This window comes from Diceros bicornis, chromosome 3 (assembly GCF_020826845.1).
Source record: "Diceros bicornis minor isolate mBicDic1 chromosome 3, mDicBic1.mat.cur, whole genome shotgun sequence".
Taxonomy (NCBI): domain Eukaryota; kingdom Metazoa; phylum Chordata; class Mammalia; order Perissodactyla; family Rhinocerotidae; genus Diceros; species Diceros bicornis.
The window spans coordinates 69504175-69515752 of NC_080742.1; the positions used below are offsets into that span (position 1 = coordinate 69504175).

Below are 11578 nucleotides of genomic sequence, written 5' to 3' on the forward strand. Positions count from 1 at the left end.
CATTACATCTAGCTTATCAACTTTGTAGACATAGAGTTGTTCATAGTATTCTTTTCCTATCTTAATATTCTTTTATGAAGTGTGTTGTTTAATCTCCATGTATTTTGGGATTTTACAGTTTTCTTTCTGTTACTGATTTCTAGTTTAATTCACTGTGGTCTGAGGGCAATCATTGTATAATTTCTATTATTTTAAATCAAGTTGTCTTTTATGGCCCAGAATGCGGTCTATCTTGGTAAATAGTTCCATGTAAGCTTGAGAAGAATGTGTATTCTGCTGTTGTTGCATGTTGTAGTATATAGATATCAGTTATATCCCCTTGATAGTGTTAAGTTCAACTACGTTCTTAGTGATTTTCTGCCTTATGGATCTGTCCATTTCTGATAGAAGGGTTTTGAAGTCTCCAACTGTGGTAGTGGATTCATCTGTTTCTCTTTGCAGTTCTATTAGTTTTTCCCTCACATTTTGATGCTTTGTTGTTAGGCATATACACATTAAAGATCATTATGTAGGGGCTGGCCTGGTGGTATAGCAGTTAAGTTAGCGTATTCTGCTTCAGTGGCCCAGGGTTCACAGTTTGGATCCTGGGTGCGGACCTACTCACTGCTCATCAAGCCATGCTGAGGTGGTGTCCCACATAGAACTACAACTCTGCAGCTTAGACACACAACTATGTTCTGGGGCTTTGGGGAGGAAAGAAAAAAAGGAAAAGAAAAAGAGGAACATTGGCAACAGATGTTAGTGCAGGGCCAATCTTCCTCAAAGAGAAAAAAAAGATTATGTGTTCTATGAGAATTTCCTTTAATCATTATGTAATGCTCTTTTTTTTTATCCCTGATAATTTACTTTGCTTTGAAGTCTGCTCTGTCTAAAATTAACATAGCTCCTCCTGCTCTCTTTTGATTAGTATCAGTATGGTATATTTTCCTCCATCCATTTACTTTTAATGTATATATCTCTTTATATTTAAAGTGGATTTCTTGTAGACAACATAAAGTTGGGATTTGTTTTTTGATCCACTTTGATAATCTCTGTCTTTTAATTGGTGCATTTAGACCAGTGACATTCATAGTGATTATTAATATAGTTGGGTTAATATCTACCATATTCATTACTGTTTTCTATATGTTGCCCTTATTCTTTGTTCCTATTTTTGTCTTCCACTCTTTTTCTGCCTTTTTTGGCCTTAATGAAGCATTTATATGATTTCATTTTCTCTCCTCTCTTAGCATATTGGTTATACTTTTTTTTTTTTTACTTTTTTTTGTGGTTGCCCTAAAGTTTGCAATACACGTATAGAGCTAATGCTTGTCTACTTTCAAATAACACTCTACAACTTCATGTGTAATGTGAGTATTTTATAATAACAAAATAATCCTGATTGCTCCTGGCTGTCCCTTGTATTATTGCTGTCATTCATTCCACTTATACATAAGCATATATATGTGTCTATGTGTACATATGTATATATACACACATAAGATATATACATAGCATAAGTAATTGAATACATTGTTGATATTGTTATTTTGAACAAACTGTTATATGTTAAATCAGTTAAGAATAAGAAAAATGGGGCCGGCCCTGTGGCTTAGTGGTTGAGTGCGCGCGCTCCGCTACTGGCGGTCCAGATTCAGATCCTGGGTGCGCACCAACGCACCGCTTGTCCGGCCATGCTGAGGCCACGTCCCATATACAGCAACCAGAAGGATGTGCAACTGTGACATACAACTATCCACTGGGGCTTTGGGGAAAAAAGGGAGGAGGATTGGCAATAGATGTTAGCTCAGAGCCAGTCTTCCTCAGCAAAAAGAGGAGGATTAGCACGGATGTTAGCTCAAGGCTGATCTTCCTCACACAAAAAAAAAAAGAATAAGAAAAATGAAAGGTTTTATTTTACCTTCACTGTTTCTTTTTTTCACACTCTTCCTTTCTTTATGTAGACCTGAGTTTCTGACCTATATCATTTTTCTTCTCTCTAAAGAACTTCTTTAACATTTCTTGCAAGACAGGTATTCTGGCAACAAATTCCCTCAATTTCTGTTTGCTGAGAAAGTCTTTATTTCTCCTTCACTTTTGAAGGATAATTTCACAGAGTACAGAATTCTAGGTTGGTAGACTTTTTTCTGTCGACACTTTAAGTACTTCATTCTACTCTCTTCTTGCTTGCTTGTTTTCTGAGGAGAAGATGAACATTTTTTTAAGTAGGAAAGAGGTGCCTGGATAATCATTTATGAGCCCCTAGGATGCCTACTGTGGTACACTTATATATAGAATATAAGAATACACTTATATTCTAGAAAGGAATGTAATGACATGTACTTAGAAGGATCAAAATACCTGCAGTAAGATTGGAGTTTGCAAAGGGATCACAGAAGGAAAGGACTGTTTCTTCCTGGGAGTTGGGAGAGCTTTATGAATTCTTGTAACAGTAGCAAAATCATGCTAACAATAATAATTTTAAGAGCTATCATTCTATCCGTTATGAGAATCTCCTAAGTCCCTCACACTCTCCTCAGTGTTTTACATGTATTATCTCATTTATTCTTCAAAATAATCTATCGAGGAAGATATAATTATTCCTTTGTTTTACAGATGAGCAGATAGGCCTTAGGAAGTAGTGTAAGAAAGAGTGTGCTGAAAGCATAGGCATAGACGACTTTAGAGAGGGAGAGTAGTTGACTTTGACTGGGAGCATAGGGTGGGAAGTAATACTTAAGAAGGTATGTTGGGACCAGGTGGTGGAATATCATGAATGCCTCCCATTTCCAGCCTTTTTCTTGATCTGTAACCTGCACTTTCTCCATCATTTCAAATGAACTGTGTTATCCTCCCTGCATACTAAGGAGTTTTTACTTTGTTTAATATAAAATGGGGAACTACTAAAGGTTTTGGAGCAGGGGAATGGCAAAATGTGTCATGCTTTAGAAGGAGTAAATATGAAATAAGTGTTTAGAGAAAGTTGTATTCCTACTTTAGAATAGACCTCCGTGGTTGAGTGGCAACATATATTTTTCCTTATGTATAAGGCGATTTAGAATCCTGAATGATGATGGCCTTAAAAATGAATTAGTAAAGTCTCTCATTAATATTTTTTTTCAATCGTTCATTCATTGATACAGCAGTTACTGTAACTAATTCTGTACAGAGCTCTCTGTTTAAATGTTTAAGCAATTTCCATCTCAGGGCCTCCCAGAGATATGATATTAAGTATATGTGCTCATTCTAGATGATGCTATCTGAACTTTGCAGTGACAGAAACATTTGAACCGCAAGTGGGAACAGTGCGCCTTAGAAATGTTGAAGAGACTAAATGTTTACAGTAGAGCTGAATATTTGCGAAGGCTCCAACTCCAACAAGGTAAAAGAGGAGAAAAATATTAGAGCCTGTGGGAGGAAACTGTGGTGCTAGGAGCTTATTGAGCTTAGTGTACTACATAGGGCTTTTATTTTTCTAAGTCGCTTTGACCAACCTGTGTAGTTGTGAATAACATTAAACATGGTAAATAAAATAAATACATTAAAAACATACTATTATTATTTTAGAGGCTATGAATCATTGATCAAAAATATATATTCTATAGGAATTAAAACAAATGAAAACAGAATAATTGTGCATAATGGATACTTACACTATTTTCACAGGAAATGTCACATTGTACATACTATAAATTGTTATGAAAATAATTATTCAAAGTTAACGTAAATAATAAATATCAAGTAAATTACTTGAGCAATAAGCCTTTGTGAAATTATGCTATTGGGGAAAAATTTTAATATAGAGAAGATAAACACAATTGTATAACCTCATTATCAATATCCATTTTCTACCTTTAAAATCAGTTATTCTTTTTTCTAAATTTTGTAATGTCAAAATCTGACAGTCATTTTTCAAAATTATATTCCAAAACTTTATTCCCTCTGGCTATAATCATCATTCTAGACAGGAATAGTATAGCTATGTTGAGACCCAAATTTGGGGGAAAAATTTTTTAAAGAAGAAACCAACTTTCTGACAACTCTGTAGCTTGTCATATCTGAAAAAACAGACTATACTTTTTCATGTAGATGATATATTAAATACTTAATATTTAACTGGTTTTTATAATACTATAGCAAAATATGTTATTTTAGATATAAAGCTTTTTTTGTTTTGTTTTTAATAAAAAGTATGACTTAAACCTTTTTAAACAAATGCATTTTTATTGCTTTTAAAAGCCCATTCAGTAACATCAATTGTTAACATGTTTCTAGATATAAATCTCACTGTATTTGCTTTAATGAACAGATAAAATATATTTGTACATAGTTCCATCTACTTTGGTTTAAATAGTAAGCATTTTTAAGTGCAAACAATTTAATTTTCTTAAAAGGACTAAACTGGACTTACAGTTTTAGAGCTAAAAATGTCTTTGGAGATCATTTGACAGTTGAGGAAAGGAGATTTTTGATTAATTTGTTTAGCAAACACATTTTTTATAGAAAGTGGGTACATTTCAGTTCAGCAAATGTACATTTCAGTATAACTCAAGTTGATTTACTAATATCAAAAATTTTGATGTATTACTCAAGATTCAAATATGGCAAGAGTCTGATTTATTTGTATTCTTATATTTTTTCATATTTTAATTCCTGATGTGGAAAAAAAATCTATATAAACGGAGGAGAATTTAGTTATGGTTAAGGATAATTAAGAGTAGCAAAATATTATTTTTTAGCCAAAATGAAAGTTTACTATTCACTCTTTGGCTTTTATTTGTCTTTTTTTAAAAAAATTAATTAATTTATTTATTTAGTGTGTTTGTGTGTGTGTGAAGAAGATCAGCCCAGAGCTAACATCCGTGCCAATCCTCCTGTTTTTGCTGAGGAAGACTGGCCCTGAGCTAACATCCATGCCAATCCTCCTCCAGTTTATATGGGACGCCGTCACAGCATGGCCTGACAAGCAGTGTGTCGGTGTGCCCGGGATCCGAACCCAGGCCGCCAGCAGCGGAGCGTGGCAGTTAACCGCTACACCACGGGGCCGGCCTCTATCTTTATTTTATCATGGAAAAATGCATTTTTATATGATTAACATCTCATTTATGGGATCATAGGAGTTTTGACATCTTTTCAGTTTCTTCATTTGAAGGTGTAATGCTGTCCTTTTAGATTTTTACTCATGAAGCAACCAATACACATTTAAGGAAAAAATTAGTTTTAGTAGGTTTATTTTTTGACTACTTTTAGTATAGTTATTAGTTAACCAAAATTTGCTCAACTAAATTCCAAATGAAAGCAATTTATAAATTATAGCTGTAGGTTTAATCTAAATTTTATATGTGTATATATATGTTTAAAGACATATATATATTTAAAGACACCTGTTAATCAGTAAGGCAACTTTATTCAAGGGGTCTACTACCATGAGGTTTTTGTAGTAGGGGAGAGAGATTGGGCTCAATTCCAAGTGCAGCAAAGTGGGAAATTATGGCAAATACTAAAACAATTTACTAATATACTAACTATTGTTAGATGTTAGTCAATTTCCAGATGCCTATATGTTCCATTTGACATCTGAGAAAAAAAAATCTCTATAAATAAACGTTAACTACTCTAATTTTATGTGCTAACTGTTCCTCTCTTAGAAGAGGAACTTAAAGCATTAAAATTTGTGAGATATCTGGGAAACGATTATCAGATTTATGTGTAAAAATGCAAAAAGCAAACAAAAACTCTCTAACACACATTTTTAGGAAGATCTGAGTTCAGCCTGGGGAAAGATCTCGGATATGAAAGGAAGAACAATTGCATCTCCTCCTTATTAGTTCTCCGTTTCTTGGGGATAACTGTTCATTGCCTTATGCCTATTGTCTTGAAAATCATTATTTAATATACTTTGTCCATTTTTTGGTTGTTTTTGGTAGGAAGGTAAATTTGGCCTCTGTAACTCCATCATGGCTATAAGCAGAAGACATTGAAATCTATTTTTCCTTAATTTATTTTTTAGGTACTTTTCTGTGATCTCATTAGGTAATTTTCAGTTGATTCTCCAGATTTCTCTAGAAAATCATAATATTATAAAAATCATAATGGTTTTATTTTCCAGAATTGAGTAAATTCATTCTTTAAAGAAACAAACAAAACATCATATTACTATGAGTAAAACTTCTAGGCTAATGTTGAATGATAGCTGTGATTTTTTGATGTTTTATTGGAATTGTCTCTAGCGCAGTGGTTCTTAACCTATTTTGGTCATTGACTCTTTTGCTTTTTTTTTTCTCACTCTATTATAATTTAATCTGTCCGTGTGAACATGCATTCACATTTTAGATAATGTATAGAGGACTTTCAAAATATAATGCCAAAAATGAATTCAAACATGTTAGTAGGAAAGCACCATATTACTGCCTCTTGAAAATCACAAATTGGAATGCTCCAATGATATTATTACAATTTAATACTAGTATCAAAAACATTATTTTATTATTATTTTCTTTTACCAATAGCTTGGATTTATTGTTATGGTTATAAGAGCAAGATAGAATATTTATTAAGCATACTGCACTTAGTATATTTTTTAATTAACGCCACATGAAATCTAACCTGTAAAATGTGAAAAATAATAATAGTAACCTCATAGACTGTGGTAAGAGTCAAATGAAATAATGAGATTGCTGTGTAAGTTTTAAAAAGCTGCCATGTTACTATCATTTTATACTGTATATCTTTATTGGTTAGGACATTCCTTCCATATATGCATAGATCCGTGTTTACTGCTCTCTTATTCTCACTGTGGTCTTTTATCAACAGAAAGTTAACTTAAAGGTTCTTTTTCAGTCCTATAATGCTGTAAAATATGTTTATTTAATTAAAAACAATAGATAAGAAATAGGGATGGAGAGAGAGAGAGAGGGAGAGAGAGAAAGATTTCTTTAGATATTCAGGGTCTTTTGTGATTCCATGTGAATTTTAGGGTTATGTTCTATATTTCTGTGGAAAATGCCATTGGATTTTAATAGGGGTTGCATTGAATCTGTGGATCACTTTGGGTAGTATAGACATTTTAACAATGTTAATTCTTCAAATCCATGAACACAGGATGTCTTTCCATTTGTTTGTCTTCTTTAATTTCTTTCATCCGTGTTTTATAGTTTTCAGTGTACAAATCTTTCACCTCTTTTGTTAAATTTATTCCTAAGTATTTTATTTTATTTGTTTTGATATTATTGTAAATGGGATTTTCATCATTTATTTTTTTGGATAGTTCATTATTAGTGTATAAATAAACAATTGAGTTTTTTTGTGTGTGAGGAAGATTAGCCTTGAGCTAACATCTGTTGCCAATCCTCCTCTTTTTGCTGAGGCAGACAGGCCCTGGGCTAACTTGCATGCCCATCTTCCTCCACTTTATATGCGACGCAGCCACAGCATGGCTTGATAAGCGGTGCATAGGTCCACACCTGGGATCTGAACCTGCGAACCTCGGGCTGCCAAAGTGGAGCACGTGAATTTAACCACTATGCCACCTGGCCGGCCCCAATAAACAATTGATTTTTGATGTTGATTTTATAGTCTGCAACTTTACTGGACTCATTAATTCTACCAGGTTTTGGTGGAGTCTGTAGGGTTTTTATATATAAGATCATGTTATCTGCAATTGTATGCATCTTTTAAAAGCAGCAGGTTTTCTCAGGCGTGTGGCAAAGAATGGGGGTAATCTCTAGAAGCTGGGAGTGGTACCTGGCTGAGAGCCAGGAAAGAAACAGTCCTACACTTACAAGGAACTGAATTCTGCCAACAACCTGAATGAGCTTGGAAGTGAATTCTTCCCCAGAGCCTCTGGATAAGAGTCCATGCTAGCTGAAACCTTGTTTTCAGCTTGTGAGACCCTAAGCAAAGAACCTAGCTGAGCCCAAGACTTCTGACCATAGAACTGTGAGATAATAAATGGCTATTATTTTAAGTTGCTAAATTTGTGGTAATTTGTTACACAGCAATAGAAAACTAATATATCTCTTTCAGAAGATAGGGAGAACAGATCTTATTAAAGTTTAAAAAAGAAAAACCTTTGTTTATAATTATATTGTCAGATATTTTATACTTTTATTAGTGAATAGTAAGAAAGTTGGCTCTCAGTGTCCTACAAGAGTCAAGAACATTGTGGCAGGATTCCAATAAGAGCCCACAATTTCTGCCCAGAGGGTACATAAAAAGGGTAACAGATCAACTCTTTTTTTCTGTAGCCCTCACATAGTTAAACCCAACTGTTTTACTGTAAGGCTAAATCTCTGTATATTCACCCACTGTAACCAACCAAGTTATGATCTGTCAACTTAAGATCTAGAACAGTTAGTACCGCTGAGGAATCGCACCCCAACAGAGAGCTGGAGAGATGGTAGGTAACCTCTGAATATTGTTTGTCATTTTACTGAGGGAGAATAAGGAGGTAGTTAAATCATTTTGACTAGTTGCTGAAATTTCCATCTGTTTCTGATTTTTTTTTTTTTTTTTGTGAGCAGGATCAGCCCTGAGCTAACATCCATGTCAATCCTCCTCTTTTTGCTGAGGAAGACCGGCCCTGAGCTAACATCTATTGCCAATCCTCCTCCTTTTTTTCCCCCTTTTTCTCCCCAAAGCCCCAGTAGATAGTTGTATGTCATAGTTGCACATCCTTCTAGTTGCTGTATGTGGGTCAAGGCCTCAGCATGGCGGGAGAAGCAGTGCGTCGGTGCACGCCCGGGATCCAAACCTGGGCTGCCAGCAGGAGAGCGCGTACACCCAGCCGCTAAGCCACGGGGCCAGTCCCCATCTCTTTCTGATTTAAAGAATCAAAATACAAGCCAGCTTGCATAAAATAGTGACCTCTGATTTTTCCAGGGCTTAATACATCTAGGAACAGTCTGGCAGTCTTGTTATGTCCTCATAATGGGAAACCAGCTTGACTCCATTTTATGGCTGTATGCCATTTTGTTATACAAAATGTCAATATTTGCAATAATGTACATTCTTATGATGAGACAGTATTATTTTTACCTCATGGCAAATTGAGTTATGAATTATACTAGAAAGACTTTTCCCCTGAAACAAGAAAGAAAATGTTAAGAAAAATTTAATGGTAATATTGTGAAGCCTTCTAGGACTACATTTTGTTATGAAATGAAATAATAATGTAGAACATTATAATATGGCCAGAACAGTAATGTAAAGTAATATGAAAACTGGAAATATGCCTAAATGTGAGCAAATTATTATGGTAGATGTACATCTGTGGAAAAATGAAAAAAGAGTAAGAGATTTAATGCATAATTTTAACAGGAGAAGAAAGAGGTCATTGTATTTATAGGAAAGCTGAATGCATTCAAAATACGAGAGTGTCTGAGTATGAGTCACAGCATTTGGAGAGCTTTAGATGTTGGCAGCCAGGTCACAGAAGTGATCAACCAAAATGCCATTATTCACAAAATATGTGGGAAGGAGGGACACATGTTTTCCTGCTTATCTTAATACTGAACATGTTAAAAGAGACTACAGAAGAGAATCAAAATTTGGATGAAACTAAACTGTGTATTACCTGGAACTCATATTGAGAGAGGATGTTAAACACAGTGAAAAGTTAGGCCAAAGGAAAGAGCATCCAGAGGCATTTATAAAAGGAAGTTGGAAAGAAAGGACAGCTGGGTGATTAGAAAACAAAAAAAGTTTAATTTATTTATTCAATTAATTAATTGTGATATATACAAATTTCAGAAGGAAATTTGTTTCAAATATTACCTCAAATCTGTATGTCATCTTCCATTTCAAATTTTTTTACGAAACTAAATTATATTCAGCCTCTGCTTTTTCATATTCTGAGAACCACGATGTGAAGTAGATATCCTACTACTGTCTTAACGATGACAACGTTGTCCCCTTAAGGATCCTTATTATAATAAGTGATATGTAATAAATCATGTATATGACAAATATATTAATAGAAAGCAAAAATAATGGGACATAGTAGACAATATTTAATAAGCACCTATAAGGTGCTGGCATGAGGCTAAGTACTCCTATATCATTAAAAATAGGATAATATCTTTCACAAAATCTTCAGACTAGAAGAAGCAGAGGTTTACAATATTCTGTACTTCAGGTTTCACAGATTTTTTTTTTTTTTTAAAGCAATCTAACTTTGTTCTGTGCTTCTGTTTCTACCTGTGTGTCTTATCTTTATTTTGTATTTTTAATTGAATTATAATTGACACGATAAACTGCACGTATCTAAAATATAAAATTTGATAGATTTTTACACACACACACACACGCACGCACACATACCCATACCCGTGAAACTATCACTGCAGTCCAAACAATGAACACAGACATCATTGCCAAAAATTCCCTTGCACTCCTTTGAAATAAGTACCTTCAGCCCAACTTCCTTTTCCTCGGGCAATCACTGATTTTCTTTCTGTCACTGGGGATTATTTGCATTTTGTAGAGTTTTATATAAATGGAGTTATAAAGTTTGTATTATTTTTGTTTGGCTTCTTTCACTCAGCTTAATTACTTTGAGATTACCCATTCTCTAGCGTATGAGTAGATCATCCATTTTTATTGCTGAGTAGTATTGTATCGTCTGTATTGTGGCGCATAGACAAGATATTTTTTTGTTTCTACAGAGTTGAGGCTTTCTGAAGGAATTTTGCTGAACACTTCGGATTCTGGCTAAAGGAAAGCCTTGGGAAACTAACTTACAACTGTACATATAGTGAGAGAACTCCAGAGAAACTTACCTTTGAAGGTACGTGTTTACCTTTTAAGAGAAAATGAGGCCTGGGACCTTGGACACATTTCTAAGTCATAAAAGCCAGAGACGCTGGGGCTTATTTGGCCATTGAAAAGATGGATTTACATTTCACATGTTTGGAGCGAGAACTCAGAATCTTTTCCATCAAATTTCTAAGGAGCACAAGTTTTCATCTCTTGTTTCAAGAGGGTAGGGGGCACCAGCTGTCATTTCCTCTTATATATAAGCAGAGAAATTTCATTCCAACAATCCCTTGCCTGTAGAGTGCCTGGGCATTCACACAGAGATTATGCCATCTGACTTTCATCACATCACCACAGGGGTAAGATCTGTGGCAATGGGTGGGTGACATAGTTATTGAGGTGTTCTGGATCAGAGAGAGAGATTAGTTATAACTAATCGGTCTCTCATCCAGAACATCTCATGTACACATTCAGGATAAAATTAATAAAGATATTCAAAACTCAACAGGTATGTATGAAAGGCATGTGGGCCTATTTCTAGGAATTTTATTCTGTTCTATTAATCTATTCTAGGTACTTTATTCTGCTCTGTTGATCTATTTGTTTGTTAAATTTTACAAGAAAAGCCTGCTGGATTTGGATTTGAAATGTATCTTATCTATTGAGAAACTGGGGGAGAAATGACATATTAACAAATGGTACTTGACACCCATGTCCATGTTATATATTTCCATTTATTTAGGCCTTTTTAAACTTCTCTAATCAAATTTTTGTACCTTTCAGATTACAGGTTGTTCACATCTGTTGTCAGACTATTTCATATTTTTGAATGCTATTTTAATTG

At 34.3% G+C, this 11578-nt stretch overlaps 1 long non-coding RNA gene across 1 annotated transcript; it reads left to right on the top strand.

Moving 5' to 3' along the window:
• The first annotated feature begins 1274 nt into the window (after window positions 1-1274).
• LOC131422149 (uncharacterized) lies at window positions 1275-11147 on the top strand. The gene is made up of 3 exons (XR_009224037.1): window positions 1275-1349; window positions 3230-3361; window positions 10644-11147. It is a non-coding gene; the product is annotated as an uncharacterized LOC131422149 (long non-coding RNA).
• The last annotated feature ends 431 nt before the right edge of the window (window positions 11148-11578 follow it).